The following is an 18514-nucleotide window of genomic DNA, read 5'->3' as shown; positions in this document are numbered from 1 at the left end:
GTTGCACCTGCAGAGAGGAGTGAAAGGTTTGGAGGAAGACGACGGCATGAGCATCACTCTTACGGGAGTTCAGTTGTCATCAAACACCTTGAGATATGGGAGAGGATCAGATTTCATTGATTTCACTCACCCACAAAAGCAAAATAAACAATCTAAAGTAGCAGGACATGTTGAATGAAAATGTATTTGTGGTTTAATTATTGGTGTGTTCAAACACACACAGCGTCAGAGTGTGTGCAGATTATTAAGTAATAATAATACATAGTATTATGTAATAAGTAATGCACTGCCATTTGACATTGTTGTTTTACAGACTTTCACTATGCAGTCACAATTTTTGCAATATATTTTTGTTTTTACACATATATATATATATATATATATATATATATATATATATATATATATATATATATATATATATATATATATGTATATATATCATGAGTCTTTTTATTTCCTTTGTTTAAACATCTTGACACAATTCAGTTTGCATTGTTTTTCTTTCACTTTGAGAAAACAAACAAGGCAAAAAGAAGAAAAAAAAGAAAAACACAATAAAACCGTTTTAATAATTTAACTTATGATTTATTTTTAATAATTTAATTTAAAATATCTTTTCTGGATCCTGACAATTACCAAGATGTTTAAAAACACTAAAACATCCTAAATTAAAACAACTGGAAACAATGAAACATATATAGTATGAAAAAGTAATTAATATAATCAAAAAGAACAAAGTTTTTTTAATTAAGTAAACACACTTATAATAATATAGTAAATATCAAGTAAATATTTAACAGATGAGTTTTTTTAGAGGTTGAATTTTAAAATGATATACATAAATATATATATATATATTTTTTTACAAGCATGAAATAAAACCTTTTTCTTTCATTGTCCTGCAATGACTCCAGCAGTAAACGTTGATATTCCTGAAAAGATCAAATCCATATTTACATAATAGACCAGCAGCATTTGACCGCGACAGCCACCTCGGCCACTTGTTTGATGTCAAATAGGAATTCCTGATAAAAGAACGTAGCCTTTATAAAAACACTGTTGCATAAATACAAGTGAAACCTGTGCTCTTCGGATTTTATTTTATGAACAAACAAGTGTCTATATTATTCAAACAAAAGAAAACCAAACGGTACAAGAAATGTTGAGGCAACAAAGAGCCGGGATGCACCTGCCAAGAATGTGAGACAGTCGACTGCAGAGAGGATTTATTTTAATATTAAATATACTTCATGTTCGTGGAATTACACCAGACCCCTGTGCAGCGCTGAGAGAGAGAGAGAGAGAGAGAGAGAGAGAGAGAGAGAGAGAGAGAGAGAGAGAGAGAGAGAGAGAGAGAGAGATTATATCTTGGCAGTTGCGAAACCAAACTGTGACACATTACATCCAAACACAACACCTCATAAGTCACGCTCATGGACCCAGAAGGCAAATATGATCAGGTGATATTCTGCCGGCGATGCAAATCAAGTTGAAGTGATACATATCAATAGACTGAGGCGTTTGGAAAGCAGACATGTTTCTTTGATCAGAACACGTCTTCACATGTTCATCTTCTCCTGACGGTAAAATAAACTAAAGTTTGAATTTGCATGAGAGAGTTCATGAGCCCAACATGCGCCTGTGATCCGGCTGCAGGATCAGAAACAGTGAAGGATCCTCAGAGGCGTTTTAATGACACTGACTCCCCTTTATTGCTGATGTTAAGCACCAATATGAAGCCGGAGCTCGGTAATGACCCCCTGGGGAACGAGGCCCTTTGGTGAACGGGCCCAGATCATAAACTCCTGAAGTATTAAAGTGCTCCAGCAGCTGCTCTCCTGACAAACACTCCTCTGAGCTCTGGACTTCAAATACCATTCAAATCAAAAGAAAGTTACAATATGCAGATATGCAGCAAGAGCAAAAACTAAATGTTGATGTCTTTATTTCCACATCAATATTTGATTCTTTTTTTTTAAACACTAAAATCATATATTTTTTGTTGCATAAATCTTTCGATATTAATATGATAACACTTCTATGTCTGAAATAAGAAGCTAAAGGATGAAGTCTTGACTGGTCGATTATGCTAAGCTAAGCTAAGCTAAGTGGCTGATGAGGGTGGCTTCTCATTTGCTGGCACGAGCGAGGTGTCAATGTATTATACTTTTAATTAAGGCTGGCTGAAAATCTAATATCACAATATTTTAGGCTAATTTTATATCTCTTAAGACAGACACATTCAAATATGTTTGATGGATTTGTATCACGTGTTTTGCAGAAGTTTTACATCTCGTTTAAAATGTATAAATGCAGTAAACAATGCTCTCCATAAAATACTTAAAGTACATGAAAGTACAGGGGTGTGCATCACGGCACACAATACCTATAAATATAATCAAATATAATCCATGAAATTATAGTTCACATATAATTTGAGCAAAGCCGTGTTTCTCTTCTGTCCCAACAGGGGTCACTGTTCTCAAAGACACATTGCAACGTGTTGCAGTCCTTCTGAGCTCGTTTCTTTGTTCCTGGAGAAGAATCAACTAGATTCATGTTGAAAAACCTGCGATACATACAAGTATGATCATCCCCGTGCTGCTGTGAAGACAATGTTTTAATGTGTTTACCGTTTGATAAGTGATTTAGAAAGAAACATTCGGCAAAACATGGGAATAAATCATTTGTTGTTCTTTTTTTTAAGCAACTTATAATATATCATTTTACCTGAATTCATAAGAGCTTCATTTCGCACATCTGTATACACGCCTTCATTTAAAGGGCTACTTTTTCACCGCATACTTTTGAATGAATATGTCGTATGTGTGTCTATCTATCGATCTTTACTCTCATTTTTCAAATTCAGAGACTTGCGATGACCTCGGCGTGTTATCGGTCCAGCACATCTCAGTCACACGTTGGCTCCAGCTCTCCTCCAGCTTTCCCACAGGCTGGCCGCTCATTCGTTTTGCATGCAGCCCATCAGACTGGTGCTGATAGACGAGCAAGAGGCGTAGCCAAACAACATGGTCGCAGGTGTCGGTGCCGAGCATCTGAGGGGCCATCTTTTTGCCGAGGTCGCGATCAAAGCAAAGTCCCCGACCGATCTGCAAATCAGCGAGCCGGTTTATCGTCCCTGCTCAGATTGAAAGCGCGATGGCATTTGGATTGTCGGCAGGTCGAGATAAAGATCGCGGCCGTCCATCAAAACGTCAACACACTTCTACTCGAGAAAGTGTGTAAAATATTGTTTCACAACAAAATGGCCGCGCCTCCACTATCGCCTCCATCACAGCCGGGCCTTTTGTTTTTGGGGCCCGTTATCAGCGCTGGTGGCAGTCGACCGTTCTCCTCTTCCCCTCCATCATATCTACCTTGGAGGTGCTTCATGACGATCGTTCATCAGATGTAATCCAAATACCTGCATGCCCGCAGAGGAGCGCGCTGTCGCACAAAGATGACTGAAGCGCTCGCTTCTATCGCTCGGCCAGCCGGTTCACGGAGGAAAGGAGATCAGCACTGGATGCAACTTTCCCACCGTGAAGCACGAACAAAGAAGAAGAAGAAGAAGAAGAAGAAGAAGAAGAAGAAGAATTATATTTGTCGAAACCTTTTTGTCTGTAGTTCGTGTGTCTTTTTGTAGTTGTTTTGTTTCTTTTTGTAATTGTTTTGTTTATTGTTGTAGTTGTTTTGTGTCTTTTTTTGTGACTCTTTGTAGTTGTTTTGTGACTTATTTGCTGTTTTGTGACTCTTTGTAGTTGTTTTGTTCCTTTTTGTGAGGTGCTTTGCGCTTCACTGCAGATGCAGCTGTTTGTTGTTGTTTTGATTGTTATTGTTTTGCTTTTCTTTATCTTTTTCGTTGGTGGTTATTCTTCTCGTTATTGTCATGTTGGGTCTCTTTGAGGTCGTCGTGTCACTTTTAATAGTAGTTGTGAATCTCTTTTTGTGTCTCTTGGCAGCTGTTTTGCGTCGTTGTGATATTGTGTTGTTCTCTTTGTATTGATTTTGCATCTCTTCACAGTTATTTTGATGTCTTTAAAATTGTTTTGGTACTTTTGGAGAAACCCAGTTGTGACACTTTGTGGCCTTGTTGGGTCTCTTGTGGTTTGTTTTGGTGGTGTTGCATCTTTTTGTTGTCACGTTGTGTGTCTGAGATTGTCTCGTGTTTCTTTGTGGTCATGTTGAGTCAGCTGGTTGGTTCTGGTCTCTTTGATTGACACGTTTGGCCCCTGGGCCGGAGCCTGGAAGGCCCCTTCAGTTCTCCATGCCTGGCTCAAAATCCCCCAAAACGTAACTTCTCACCTAATTTATCCATGTTTTCACCCTGACGCGCATTCATTTTTCACCTCTCTGCTTACACGGCATACAACACTTTATTTAAAGCATGAAACAGAAGTCTGTTAATATGATTTATAGTCTTCACAAACACTTTCTCAGGTGGGTGTGAATGAGAGAAAAGGTGGCACACACTTTGAACACACGTGTTCGGGAGGATGAGTCGGTGGAAGCGGCCGCGCTGCCTGCTGTGTGACTGATAGTTTGGTATTTCTACACGTGAAAGGCGTATATACACTTTATTGATGTGTTGAGGCCGCCTCGCTCTCCGCCGGCGGTGGGAGGCTGAGCCATGTGTAGATGTGAGCACGCCGCTCCACACGGCCACCCAAACGGAGTCAAAAGGTTTTGTTTTTTTACTTCTTAAAATGGCAAAACTCCTTCTGCAGTCGCCACATTTCAGAGAAAAATACTGTACTTTAAAATCCACTGTGTGTATCTGACAGCTGGAGTTACTTTACAAATCAAGATTCTACATTTAAAATATAGTTCAGTTTGTGAGACACAAATAAAGATGAAACCAGTGAGTGGTCGGTTTAGAGGTGTTGCTTCTTTTGAAGAATTTTCTGATGTTTTTATTAAATAAACTACAAAACCCAAAGACATCAATATTAGACAAATAGACAAATCAGAGGATCAATCAGAGGATCAGCGGTTGGATTCCCGGCCCTGCTAGCCAGCATCCATGTGTCCTTGAGCAAGACACTTAACCCTAAAATTGCTCCCGTCGCTGCGACTGCGGTGTATGAAAGTTAGATGGTCCTGATGTGGCTCCTTCATGGTCGCTCCTCTGTGTGAATGATTGCTATGAAAAACGTCTTTGAGTATTCAGAAAAGCGCTTTATAAAATCAAACCATTATTATTAATTATGTCACACAGCTGGAAGGTAACTCTCTCACATACACAAGAAGGTAATACTTAAGGAAAGTAGCTCAATGTACTTTTACATAAAAACGATTTTCCACCAAAAAACAAACACTTTCTTGGAACAAAGAGTCGTCAGTAGCTTTTCAGATAAATACTTCTTTGTTCTTACAAAAAGGCATTGTTGTACAATCCAGAGTTTGTAAGCAAAGGTGTGTGTGTGTGTGTGTGTTGCACCAGTGCTACTGCAATAACTGACTGAGGGCAAAGGTCAAACAAAGACTCTCTGAGAGTCTCTCGGCCCTCAGGCTGTTTCCACTGTTTACTTTCTGCAGAAAGGATCCGTGCAGGAGAAGATTAGCTTCACGTTTTTTTCTTAACTCGCAACTATTTGCATAAACGCTTTCATCGGTTTTGTCTGCTGTCACTCAGTGTGATGACAGAAAAACGATCATAACCTCTTTTTGTCAACAGAAATGCTGAATGTTTGAGATGCTTGGTGACTTTTCTCTCTCTGTATTTTCATTTGAAGTCAACCTGACTATCAACGTGTTATTTCATCGCAGTTATAACATCAAACTGAAGTATTATCCGGGTACTTTACATCTGGTGTTTACTCTCTAATCTATTTATGACGACCATGACGGTAAAATGGTTTGGAAGCATACATTTTGTGATATTTTTGCTCTACTTTAAACAAATTGTAGAGCAGAGATGGTTTGATCCTGTCGGCTCATCCTCAAGTGCATATGTGTCTAACTCAGGGCCTCATTGAGTTACACTGGATGAGAAGGGGGGGGGGGGGGGGGGGAGAGGGAGGGGGAGAGGGAGGGGGAGAAAACAAAACACCTGCCTCACCCCTCTGTCCAACAAAGAGGTTATGTTCCAGTGAAGCCGCCATAAACCTGGACACGGGCACGCAAGCCCTAATCGACCTGATCCCGAGGTGTCTTCTCTGAAGCTGCTGCCAAAAAAACGCCTCCTCCCCTCCTTAACCCCTCTCTCCTTAACCCCTCTTTCCTTAACCCCTCTCTCCTTAACCCCTCTCTCCTTAACTCTTCTCTCCTTAACTCTTCTCCCCTTAACCCCTACCGCCTTAACTCTTCTCCCCTTAACCCCTCTCTTCTTAACCCCTCTCTCCTTAACCCCTCTCTCCTTAACTCTTCTCTCCTTAACCCCTCTCTCCCCTTAACCCCTCTCTCCTTAACTCCTCTCTCCTTAACTCTTCTCTCCTTAACTCTTCTCCCCTTAACCCCTCTCTCCTTAACCCCTCTCTCCTTAACCCCTCTCTCCTTAACTCCTCTCTCCTTAACTCTTCTCTCCTTAACTCTTCTCCCCTTAACCCCTCTCTTCTTAACCCCTCTCTCCTTAACCCCTCTCTCCTTAACCCCTCTCTCCTTAACTCTTCTCTCCTTAACTCTTCTACCCTTAACCCCTGTCTCCTTAACCCCTCTCTCCTTAACTCTTCTCTCCTTAACCCCTCTCTCCTTAACCCCTCTCTCCTTAACTCTTCTCTCCTTAACCCCTCTCTCCTTAACTCTTCTCTCCTTAACCCCTCTCTCCTTAACCCCTCTCTCCTTAACTCTTCTCTCCTTAACCCCTCTCTCCTTAACCCCTCTCCCCTTAACCCTTCTCTCCTTAACTCTTCTCTCCTTAACCCCTCTTTCCTTAACCCCTCTCTCCTTAACTCTTCTCTCCTTAACCCCTCTCCACCCCACCGTAAAATGTTTACTTTCTGTTTTAATATTGTTTATGTATATATACATATATATATATATATATATATATATATATATATATATATATATATATATATATATATATATATACATATATATATATGTATTTATGTATATATAACATTTAATATAAATAATATATATAAATATATAAAGATATATATATATATATATATATATATATATATATATATATATATATATATATATATATATATTCTGTATACACTATATATTCTGGCTTAATATTAGTGCTACAATTATGTGTTGCATTGCTTCTGTGGATGTTTTTAACTCCTTTGTATATAATATACAAAATATAAATACTCAAGTAAAGTACAAGTACCTTTAAGTGCATAATAAGTGATGCATTAATGTGTTCATTTCCTAAATGTTGCGGAGGATTTGATGTTTATAAAACACTGCTGGGTATCTCAACCTTTAATAATACATCATAATATAAGCTGATTCATATTCTGTGGTAATAGTGCGGCTGTTTGTCATGTGAGAGAACTCACATCTACACAACACAACGATGTGTAAGTACTAGTAGAAGTTCAGAAGTATTGTCATCAAAATGTACACAAAGTATAAACAAATTGATGTTTAGAGTAAAATGACTCTATTTTAAAGTACACATTTTGGCCGATTCCCTATTACTCATACTGTACCAGTGCATTGTGTACTGCCTGGTGGCTTAATCCACCAAAACACTTTATGAATGACAGTATATTGTGTTAATAAAGTGATTCAGAGTGTTAAAATAAGAAAGTATCAGAGGAGTAGAGGTGTAACGTATCAGAAAGTGGAGATGCAGGAGCGCTGTGATGAATGCGAGCTGCGTCCCTCGCTCCTCATCTCTGGACATGACGGACATGACGGGACGCTGCGGCTCCAGCAGGCGTCTCTGTTGGAGAAAAGAAAAGAGAAAAAAGATGGAAAGAGGAGCAGCGGCCTCCAGGGAGCGATCCGTCTTGTCCTGGCGCTCTTGTGAAGTGCTTTTTAGTATCAGGTGCATCATCTTGAGAACACATCTGACATTCCTGGCTAAATTAGTCTGAAATTCCCACATAAAAAAAAGGGGACGTGGCCGGGCCAGGTGGCTGAGCGTCATGTGAGCATGCTGTGTAGAACTAAAGCGTTGTGCATGTCTCACAGGAGGAATGTTTGGGTGATTTGTAAAGCGAGGTCATTGTTTGTACTCTCTGCCACAGATACTTTTAACCGAGCTGTCAGTTTTCCTCCGATGCTGCTCGCCGTCACACGAGACTCATTCTTCATCTTCGTGAGCGGCAGCGCCAGAACTCTGGAGCACATTTCTGAGGCGGGGCAGCGCTCACGCCAACGTCAACTCCAGCAGTTTGGAGCTAAGTTTGTGTTAACTTGTGTTCCTTTAAAGTGATCAATCTGGATACTCTGAAAGGATAACGAGGAACATAGATTAAAGACAATTTAAGTTTCATCCATGACTTTCTCATAATTTCCCAAAGTGAACTGAACTCATAAATCAATGTGATATCTACTTGGGAAACGCTTCAACTGTCTCCCTTGGGATGTTTTTTCTTCTTTTTTTTCCCAGTATAGATAAATGTTGTTAGTTTGAGTTTATTTATGTCGTGGGCCCGGACCTGAACAGTTTAGAAAGTTTACGGTGGTGCTTTTTACGACCCGTTTGCACATAAGAGTAGAAATATTGGCATGCATTTTGAACATTTGAAAAAAGATTTTCCTCAAGACTCGACTTTGTGAAGAGAAACGATTTGCTTGAGAGGGCAAAAGTGACAAAGCAGCGACCGGACGGTTGTGTTACCTCGACATCTCTATTGCAGGTTTGCTGTAGCGTTAGCCACCGTTAGCTCCTCGCTGCAGCAGGAGAACCCGAGTGCAGCGGCGTCAGACTGAAGCTTTGTTCATCCTCGCGTTGGTGTTGTAGATTATTCTACAAGCAAAGTGAACTGCATGAACTCTACTGGAGGCTTTGTTGCCTTTGAATTTGAATTGTTAGCTTTTTTTGTTTAGTTTGTTTTTTGTAGTTGTCCCTGCAGTGTGTTCTACTTCATTTCATGTAAATTTATTGATATAATTTAGCGTTTATTCATGCAGCTCACTTCGTGACAGAAATGTGTGATTGTCCAAATCCTAAACATGTATTTTTCTCCTTTTAGGAATATCTTTTAACCATCAAAACCATTAAAACATCGAATGTAATATACTCATAGCGTCACTTTTAAGGTGGTAATTGCTGATGAAATGTTATAAAATGAATATATGATACTGCAAAACATATTGATACAATCTTCCTTGATTTAAAATAAGAAACAACATGATTAATTAACCTCTTGAATCCTTTTTTTAACTTTATATAATAAATAAATAAATTATAAAAATAAATAAATAATAAATATTAATTATAAGATGGGACACTTGAACTAAAGGGGTATTAATAATAAGATGGGACATTTGAAGTTATTCCAATAAAGTGAAAAAGCTGTTATCTCTCTGTTAGCCGCCTGTCTGCTTCTAGTTTTCCACCTCCAGGATGGTGACTGTCCACATGTTGTTGTTCTGCGAGGTATTTCAACATGACTTATGGCTGGATCCTGCGATGGGACCCCCCCATCCCCTCCTGCTGCCCATATGGTTTGACTTGGTTACAGCGTGAGTGTGGTTAGATACTTGTTAAAGTGTGGTATGTGGCGGCTGCTGCACTTGCCGAGACTCTTGTTGAGCCGACTGATGTTTTGCTCCTCACTTCGGGGATACGATACCCTCCTCCTGGAGGGCTTTCGCTACAATAAAGTCGTAACACTTTTGAAAAACGAGCGTCCGGCCAGAAAATGATCATCTAATGTGAATCAAAGTTACGTGGGAATAAGATTCCTCCACTTCAACTTATATTACATTACAATGCACAGGACCTGGGCACACAGCCGTCACCTGTTGGCCGCATGCAGACTGAAGAACAACTTCTGGGCTGCGGTTAAGATGATTACAAATGAACTAAATGTAGTTATGTTGACTAAACTGCTTGTTTACACATCCAACAGACACAGAGGAACCTTAGCCTTCATGACGCAAGTCCAACATTCACTCTCTTTTACCTCCGTTTTTGGTCTCAACCAACTTCTGAGGGAAGAATGAAATCTCACTCTCACTTTGTTTTATAGGAAAATAATACAAGTGGTTGGTGGTGGAGACCCAGGCCGGCTCGCTGGAACCAGGACAATAAGCAGTAAGATGAGAGCTTTTCGAAAAGGGACTCTGGTGCTGTGAAACACTACCGCTTCTGTCCACAGGGGCCGCCAAATTGCACAAAACATGTAGGTTCCTGCAGGAGCTTTAGGTGTGTATTTTTCTAGCAATAGCAATGAAAGCATGTTACAGATGATCTCTCTGGGATTGACTTGTTCTGCCTCTTTAATGTTGAGGTGAATCATCTAATCACTTTCCTGGTGGATACTTCTAGATATCAGGGGGACGCGAGGGACTTCTTCTTTTATGAAGTGAAGAGCTCTTCCCAGACAGAAAAGCGTCTTGAACCAGATCCACAAACGAGTCAATCGGATCTGGTCTCAAAAGAACATCTGAGTTTCTCATTTCTGCAGCTCTTTGGCACGACGAGGCCTGTTGGTCTTTATGGACAAATTGTTTTCTGTCCTCCTTCTCACTTTTTAACATCATCTGGAGCACAAACAGCGCGAAGAGAAAACCTCCTGGCTCCGCTCACTGCAATGGGCTGACACCCAGATCAAATCGCATCGTTCCATAAAAAGTGTGATTTATGATCCATTACCAATGGTGTATTTTCTCTCTCTCTCTCTCTCTCTCTCTCTCTCTCTCTCTCTCTCTCTCTCTCTCTCTCTCTCTCTCTCTCCTCTCTCTCTCTCTCTCTCTCGCTTCACATTGGCTCATAATATCCTAACAAAGTCATTCTTTGATGGCGGCGCGTTTCTCATGGCTCCCGTTAAAGTGGCTCCGCGGAAACGGAAGAAGAAGAAGAAAGAAACCGTGAAGGCCAAATGCAAAAAGGTGGAAATTGAAGAACTCATCAAGCTCATTCGTCTTGTCGGATGTGAAGTCAGAGAACGCCAAGCGGAGGACATTTCACACTCGCTCATCTTCCTCAACGCACTCTATGAATCATATCAGATAACGTGCGGTTGCATTTCGAGGCTCCTCCATCCTGACACTCCCTCTGCTTTTCGCTTGACGCGACGGGGTTTGTTTAGGCGTCATGATGAAGCTAAAGTGAGATCCAGTTCCCCTCCTCTTGGCCGCCTCTCAAACAGGTAGTTCAGGAGATTTATGTCTCTGCGTCGCCCCTCGCCGCTCAGCAAATGGGACGGGAGAGCGAAATGCGATACCTCGCTGAAGACATCATCGCTGCAGAGAACTCGCCCGAAACACGGCGAACTCAGCAGAAAAGCTCAAGGCGTGAATGAGTGAGTGTGTGTGTGTGTGTGTGTGTGTGTGTGTGTGTGTTGATTTGATTGTTCATAATTTATTTCAATGTGCTGGTTCCGTGTTTGTCATAAAAAGTACAAGTTTGATCCATGTCCACATGGACTCGATGCTGGTTGACGTGTCTGAACACGAGTTCATCAAACTGTGTCGACGTTATGAATTACAACTGGGATTAGAAAAATATACCATTAAGTCATTTTGTTAATTGTAAATATTATGATTCTTTGCTTTGAGATGAAGCACTTTTTGTTGGATTTTACAAATTGATTGTCACAGAAATTATGTTTATTATAATAATCAGCAGCTTCATCATTATATGTCTAATTTTTAAGTGATATATTATATTTTATACATAAATAATAAAATATATACACACACAAATATATATATATATATATATATATATATATATATATATATATATATATATATATATATATATATATATATATATATACAAGCAGGGAAGGAAGTGGGAGAAACTGTATATATATGATTTGTATTTGATTAGATTTTACAAAAGCACCACTGCTGATGTGTAAACAATGCCATGTATCCACCAATAATTAAAGCTCAAATACATTGGAAATAAAACATGGTCATGTGATATTTTGCCAAATAGGCGCTTTTACGAGGATGATGTGAACGCTCCATTAAAGCAGCTCAGTGGGACGCTGCGCTGCTCACCACTCGTTTCCTGGACATTCGAGCAGGAAAAGACTGTGTTTCCTGTCTCTTGAAGCAGGATCCCCTCAATTGCATGATCCTTTAACAACTGAACGTATCTGGAGTCAGTGGGAACATCAGGGAACAGGTGGAACAATCTCCTCACAGAAATCATTTGTATGTTATCAAAAATAAACCTCAAAGTGTCAGTTAGAGACTTTTTCCTAATGGACAGGCGTTGTTGACAGGGGCGGAGCCTGATGGTGTAAACAACCGGGGCCCAGCCCAGACCGGTGGGGTTACTGATATTTAAAACACATTACATGTGTTAAAATCAGAGTTTGGAGGATTAATGTTTTGATGATCTGCTGTCATTGTGGATCCGGGCTCAAGGCCCAGTGGGACGCTCGCTTCAGAGCCGCCGACCTTAGAGCGGCTCATCGTCTGTTTGCATTGGCAGCGCCATGAACGCTCGCTCACATCTCCAGCTGGGAAGCTCGCTGCGTTCCACGAGCTCTCCAAGCTTTCCTTCTTTTTTTAAATAAAATAAAACAAACGACTGTTACATGCGACGATCCCACACACGCTCGAGTGGATTGACCTTCATGTTACTGGTTTAGCTCCAGATCAGCGGTGGATGTCTGCTCAGAAACTATTTAACTTCTGGACTTCTCCGTCGGTCCAAATGTTTTTTGGATTTTCAAGCTGTGTGTTTTGCATTATTCATTGTTTACACAGCTTACAGTTTGTTTGTTTTTCACAATGCCGGTGCCGCACTGGCTCGCGGTTTCCTGAAATTGGAACTTGAAAACGTTCCTGCAAAACGGCGAATTAGGAACTGTATGATCGCTCCCACTTCTTGCAGATTTCCCGTCCTTTGGGATGCGGGATGAAGGATCACTGCGTCGTCGTCAGCGAGGCCATGCGGGAAAATCTCTCTGAATCAAAACTGGAGCCGAGCCGCCCTGCGAGCCACAAGATGAAGTGGTCCAAATGCAACACAGGTGCTTCAGGGTCTTTCTCCACGGTGTGTGCTGTGGTCCTCTGCCCCTTATCTCTTGGGGCTCGTAGTTGCAGTCCATCTCTTTCATGGAGGAGCAAATCAATCCGCCGCTTGTCATTTTTAGGATTCCACAGCAAACGGGGCTCGGCGGTGTGAAACGACACCTTGAGCCGAGGGGGGAAACGCTTTCGGGCCTCTGATGTGTTTCACCTCCCTCACAGCAGTTGTTCGAAGGTTTCAACACACACACACACACACACACACACACACACACTGTCCCCCCTCCCATGACCACATCATGACCTCATTCCAGTCACCTGCTGCTGAGACCGTGGCTAACCTGCCCTCCCAACCGGAAAATCAGCCGCCTTTTTACAAACGCTGCCAGGTCAACGTGTTACTTGGACAGATACATACCTTAACTTCTTCTGACATGTTTGTGCACCAAAACAGCGGGTGGCAATTGTTATTGTCGTCCCCCCCCCTCCCCCTCCACCGCCTCCCTCCTTCCTCCTTAAGACAAGAAGCTTTGTTGCATGCAAATCTGAGATAGTTAAATCGAGCCTGAGCTGGAGATAGAATGAAAACCAGCTTGCAAAGTTACATCCTGTACGAGGAACAAAGAGCGATACCCAACGAGCCCCGCGGGAGTCCCAGGACACTCTTAAACATTTGGAACATTTATGCTGCTTTAAAATAAAAAACAGTTTTTCAACATCTTCCCCTTGATATTTGCTCCGTAGGATGAATTTTGTTAGCCGGAACAATCCGGCTCTCTGTTGTGAATACTTTTATAAGTACACATGGGGATTCGGTGCTTTGCCATATTATGTTTCTATAGATGCAATTTATTACGGACTCAAGAAGAGGACACGGGAAACAGGTCACTGCAGCGTCAGGATGACTTGTGCTCACGCCGTTAAAACCTCTCTTAAAGGGAACACAGTGTAAATGTTATGTTTCCATGTGCTGAGAAGTTATGGCTTCAGTGTGACGATGAAAACTTTAAATCCCGGCGCTCCTCTCGGAGCAGCGTGGACGGGGGAGTTTGTCGGAGCTGTGTTTCTCTACATTATCTTTGTGTAACCATAAGAGGAAACAGGCTCAATGTAGCAGGCGCTCACCATAGCCGGTTTAACGGCTGATAGCGGCGTCAGGCAGCTCAGGCCAGAGTGGCAATTCCCATGAAATCTCCCGATATTTCTTTCATTTGTTCTCCGTCCACAATTAGTCGTGGTCGGGCTGATCAAAGGCAGCGGTCGGGCGGGTTGCATGTGAACCGGCGTTCGCTTGCAGTGACATCCACAAACCAGAATGAAATATGAAATATCAAGTTTCCGCGGATGTGTGGACTTGTAAAAGAGTATCTGAGGAGTAGGAGGGTTTTCACACCGGGTAATGTGAAACATTTGGTGCGGATTGTGAGCCTCGGTAGAGCGAAGACCAGAGCCAAGAGCTGCCCGGCAGTAAAAAAACCAGAAGCAGGCAGAAGTTTCAAACACATCGCGAGTCCTGTCGATTTAGACGTCATTGTGCTCCTTAATCTGCTGCTTCAAAAAAGTTTTACAAGAGGAGTTGTCCGTCTCCAAACGAACAGATGTTCAGTTTTTCCACTCAATAATCTTCTTTGTGCAAATTTACAGATTACTTTTTCAGTTTCCAGAATAAATCATTTGTACTTCCTGAACCCATCTTTTGCCCTGTAATTGCTCAAATCCGATGACGCTAACGGCGCCCAGGAGCTCCTGCACAGAAAGACGGGAGACCGTTGAGCCCCAAATGAAGCTTTTGCAATGTGGCGTTTTAAAGTGACTGAACTGTTTGGTTGCTAAAGTGCAGCTAAATTATTGCTCGCTCATTAACTTTGATACAATACTATGAGACTTTTGCAGTTTTGTGTTTTAGCTTTCATAAATCTCATCTTGAAAGTGTATCACTTGTGCATGTGTTGATGAACGATGCGTGCAGGTAATCCATAACTATTTATTGCAATGTCGTTTGTATCATGTAACTATAGGAGAACAATATGTTTATATTGCAGTGGTCTGCAGTACCTCCGTTTAAAAGTTCAAATATTTGACAAACATTTATGTAAAACACGACCTGAATGCCATTCAACTGAATGAGCATCAGTTAAATCAACATTAATAACATCTACTTTTCTGGTCATTAGAGGTGGTCTTTCCTGCTGAGGAAGAGGACGAGGAGGAGGAAGAGGAGGAGGAAGAAGAGGAGGAGGAGGACATCCCTCCGACAGCTGTACATGACAGATCTGCAGGTCCACAGAACAAAGCCGGCCGTGGACAAATAGTGCATCTGACCCAAAATGAGCCACTTCATCATTCCACAGCAATCTGCAGTAAATGTGGTGTCGGGTTCCCCTGAAACTACCGTACCCTCCTCATCTCGCCATAAATACTGCACAAAAGCAGACAGACTGTGTGACTGCAGGAGAAGAAGAAGAAGAAGAAGAAGAAGAAGAAGAAGAAGAAGAAGAAGAAGAAGAAGAAGTGGAGGATAATGCAACAAAGAAGCAGACTTTGTTCCAATGAGTGTGGACTGAGACAGGTGCTGTGTGGTTATTGACCTTTAGAGGCTGAACGGGCTCATTTGGAAAGCTGTGTAAGCAAATAAATAGCCATCCATTAAAGGAGGGGGTGATGGCGGGGGGGGGGGGGGGGGTCTGTGTAACAGAAGCTGAAGAAAGAGAAACTGTTTAGCAGGCGTCCTCCTGCTCCTGAAGCGTCGGGGTGAGAAGGCTCTTAAAGACGGACGACCTGAAAGCTTTTAATTGCTTCCTATGTTTTTCCCATCTGCAGGGGGGACTCTCTTTTTCTTAAACATCTAACAAAAAGAGGGTTCATGTGTCTACAGATGCCACGGTCACGTCACTTTAAAATGGAAGTCCTCTTTTTCATTGTCTCATTGACAGATGTTTTTCTTCTTCTGCACCTGTCAATCACACATTGTCTTACTCAAGTACTCCTTAAAGTACAAATGAAGTATTTGTACTTTATTGAGTATTTCCATGTTACTATACAATGCTACGCCACTATCTTAGAGGCACTTGTTACTGTAATTGTCCGACATCACTGATTATACAATTTGAGGTACTTTTACTCTGCTGGAGAATTGTCATAGTATTCTACATTAAACTTCTACTCCAAAACTTCTAGTTTTGACCAATATTCCCTCCATATATCATTTTTTCAGAATTTTCTTTTGAAAAAAAAAATATTTTCAAAATAAAAAATATTTTTTTTATAATAATTATGAATATCTAACTACATTACGTCTATGATGTAAGCAAGATTGGCCAAAAAGTTTTTCGAGCAGTTTCCGACATGTTCAAAATGTGTGCTTCAGACCCTTTCCACATACTAATAACAGCCCTTATTGGAAAGAACAGACCCTAAAGAAGCTGGATCTGCAATAAAAAAAGAACATAAAAACAAAGTGTTGGGGTCATTAGAAGGTTTTTCACAAAAAACTGTGTAAATCAGTTCAGAAATAGAAAAGTTACAGGTTTTATGATAAAAAACTACATGGCCAGATGCGCTCTCTTCAGTAGACTGCGCATGCGCTGACTGAGGTGGTTCAAAGGTCATCTACCTCACAGGGAAATGTAAACAAAGAATATCTCCGTGTGAATTTGAAGGTACTGATAAAGGGACAAGGTGGATTTCACAGTTATGGAGACATAACTATTATTAAAATCCGCCGTTGTAAAGGATGCTCACAGGAGATTTTGTGAAACCTTTCGGGCGCCGCGGAAAGTTGACGGAGCTCACGACGAGTCGTTGGAATATACGTAAGTAGATCAACTTAACGGTTACTTTTACTATTTTGTACCGATGTCTTCTCAACAGGGTTGCAGGGTTGAACAACGTGGAATGAAGGTAAACAACGATGTGGAGAAAATGAAGGAAACGTTGAAGGAAAACTGTTTTTCTTTGCGTGTCCGGTGATGGCCGCGGGGGTCTTTGTGGATGCGGTTAAAGTAGCACCACATTAAGTATTTACTCAACAGACTCCACCTCCATCTTCTTTACAAGCCACACCCATTTGAGCATTTCATTATTTTTGACAGCATGTTCAGAGAAACTGTCACACTAAGCCCTAAAAACACCACCGTGGTAACACTTTACACTTACAGTCCTGTGAAGCTTATAAATAATCGATCCAGTTGGCTGTGAGGAACCGTTATCTGGAGTGGTAATGCTGGTACAACCATCAGCTTTATATGTAATAAACCTCAGTGGAACCATTTAGGGATTTTTCAGATGCAACGGCTTTGTGCAAATCTCAAGTTTTATCCTCCCGAGTAAAAGTCTTTTGCCAATTTGCGGTACAAGTTTCTGCAAAATGACATCAATGGCAATAAAAGGTGTCTTCGTATTGAGCTCGTCAGTTACTATGGTTTCACCTCTTAGGAAGTCATGAAAAGCTATTGGCTAATAAAAGTTTAATATTGTATTTTTGCAGAATAGGGGCTCATGTTCCGATTTCTCATCCCCTCTTCGAGGCAATATGCCCATCTTTACCAATCTGAATATTTTACTGGGGGGCTCGGCAGCTTTTTTCGATCAAAAAGAGCTTGAGCTTCTCATTAGAGCGGATCCGGGGATCCAAAGTTTCATCGTTGCCTTTCGGAGATCCGGCTCCATCTCCAAAGTCATCACGCAGTCTGCAACACATTGCGAGTTCACAGAATTGTGAAAATAAAGATGGAATAGAAAGTTCATGGGTGTGAAAATGAAAAGGACAGACATCATTTTACAGCTTGGAGATAAGGAGGGAATCAAGTGCTAACCTGTATGTTTTTACCAAGTTATGACTTGTGTTTCACATCCTGATGGGAAATGTGCTTTCTTCCTGCACGGTGGATGATATTTCTCCTCAAGTTACTATAAAGACGTTTGACATGGATGAATACATCCAGCTCCATTTCAGAATCACACAGGCCTATTTTATTATTATTATATTAATGCATTAAAGTCCGGCCTACAGCGCTAATGTTGCAGCTGGTTTAGGTGTGTTAGTTAGCTTGGTATGCTAACATTACATTGAAGCAGTTACACTGCAGTTACACTTTTTCTCTTAAAAATATAGGCTAAATAAAAGATCCCACCCTCTAAACTCTTTATCCAGATATGATAAGTATCATGTTTTTATTCAATCGGCCTTAAAGGAAACATAACGCTAGCATACCAAAGTAGTTATGGCCTACAGCCTGGTATGCTAACTAGCAGTTTATGTTGAAGCAAAAAAACTGTGTTTAATCAATTCCATCACTTTTGTTGTTGTGTTTCTGGTTTTGTAAATGTTGAATTAAAGATACCACCCTCTAAACTCTTTATTCTGATGTGCTAAGTATCATGTTTAAATATAACTGCTAATCCAGGTTTAGTCGAGGTTTAAAATAACTGGTGCAAC

The sequence above is a fragment of the Clinocottus analis genome, unplaced genomic scaffold (genome assembly GCF_023055335.1).
Source record: "Clinocottus analis isolate CAN_PGR_092001 unplaced genomic scaffold, fCliAna1.0.p SCAF_7, whole genome shotgun sequence".
Classification (NCBI taxonomy): Eukaryota; Metazoa; Chordata; class Actinopteri; order Perciformes; family Cottidae; genus Clinocottus; species Clinocottus analis.
The sequence above is the reverse complement of the archived record's forward strand: the minus strand, read 5'-3'. Positions refer to the sequence as shown.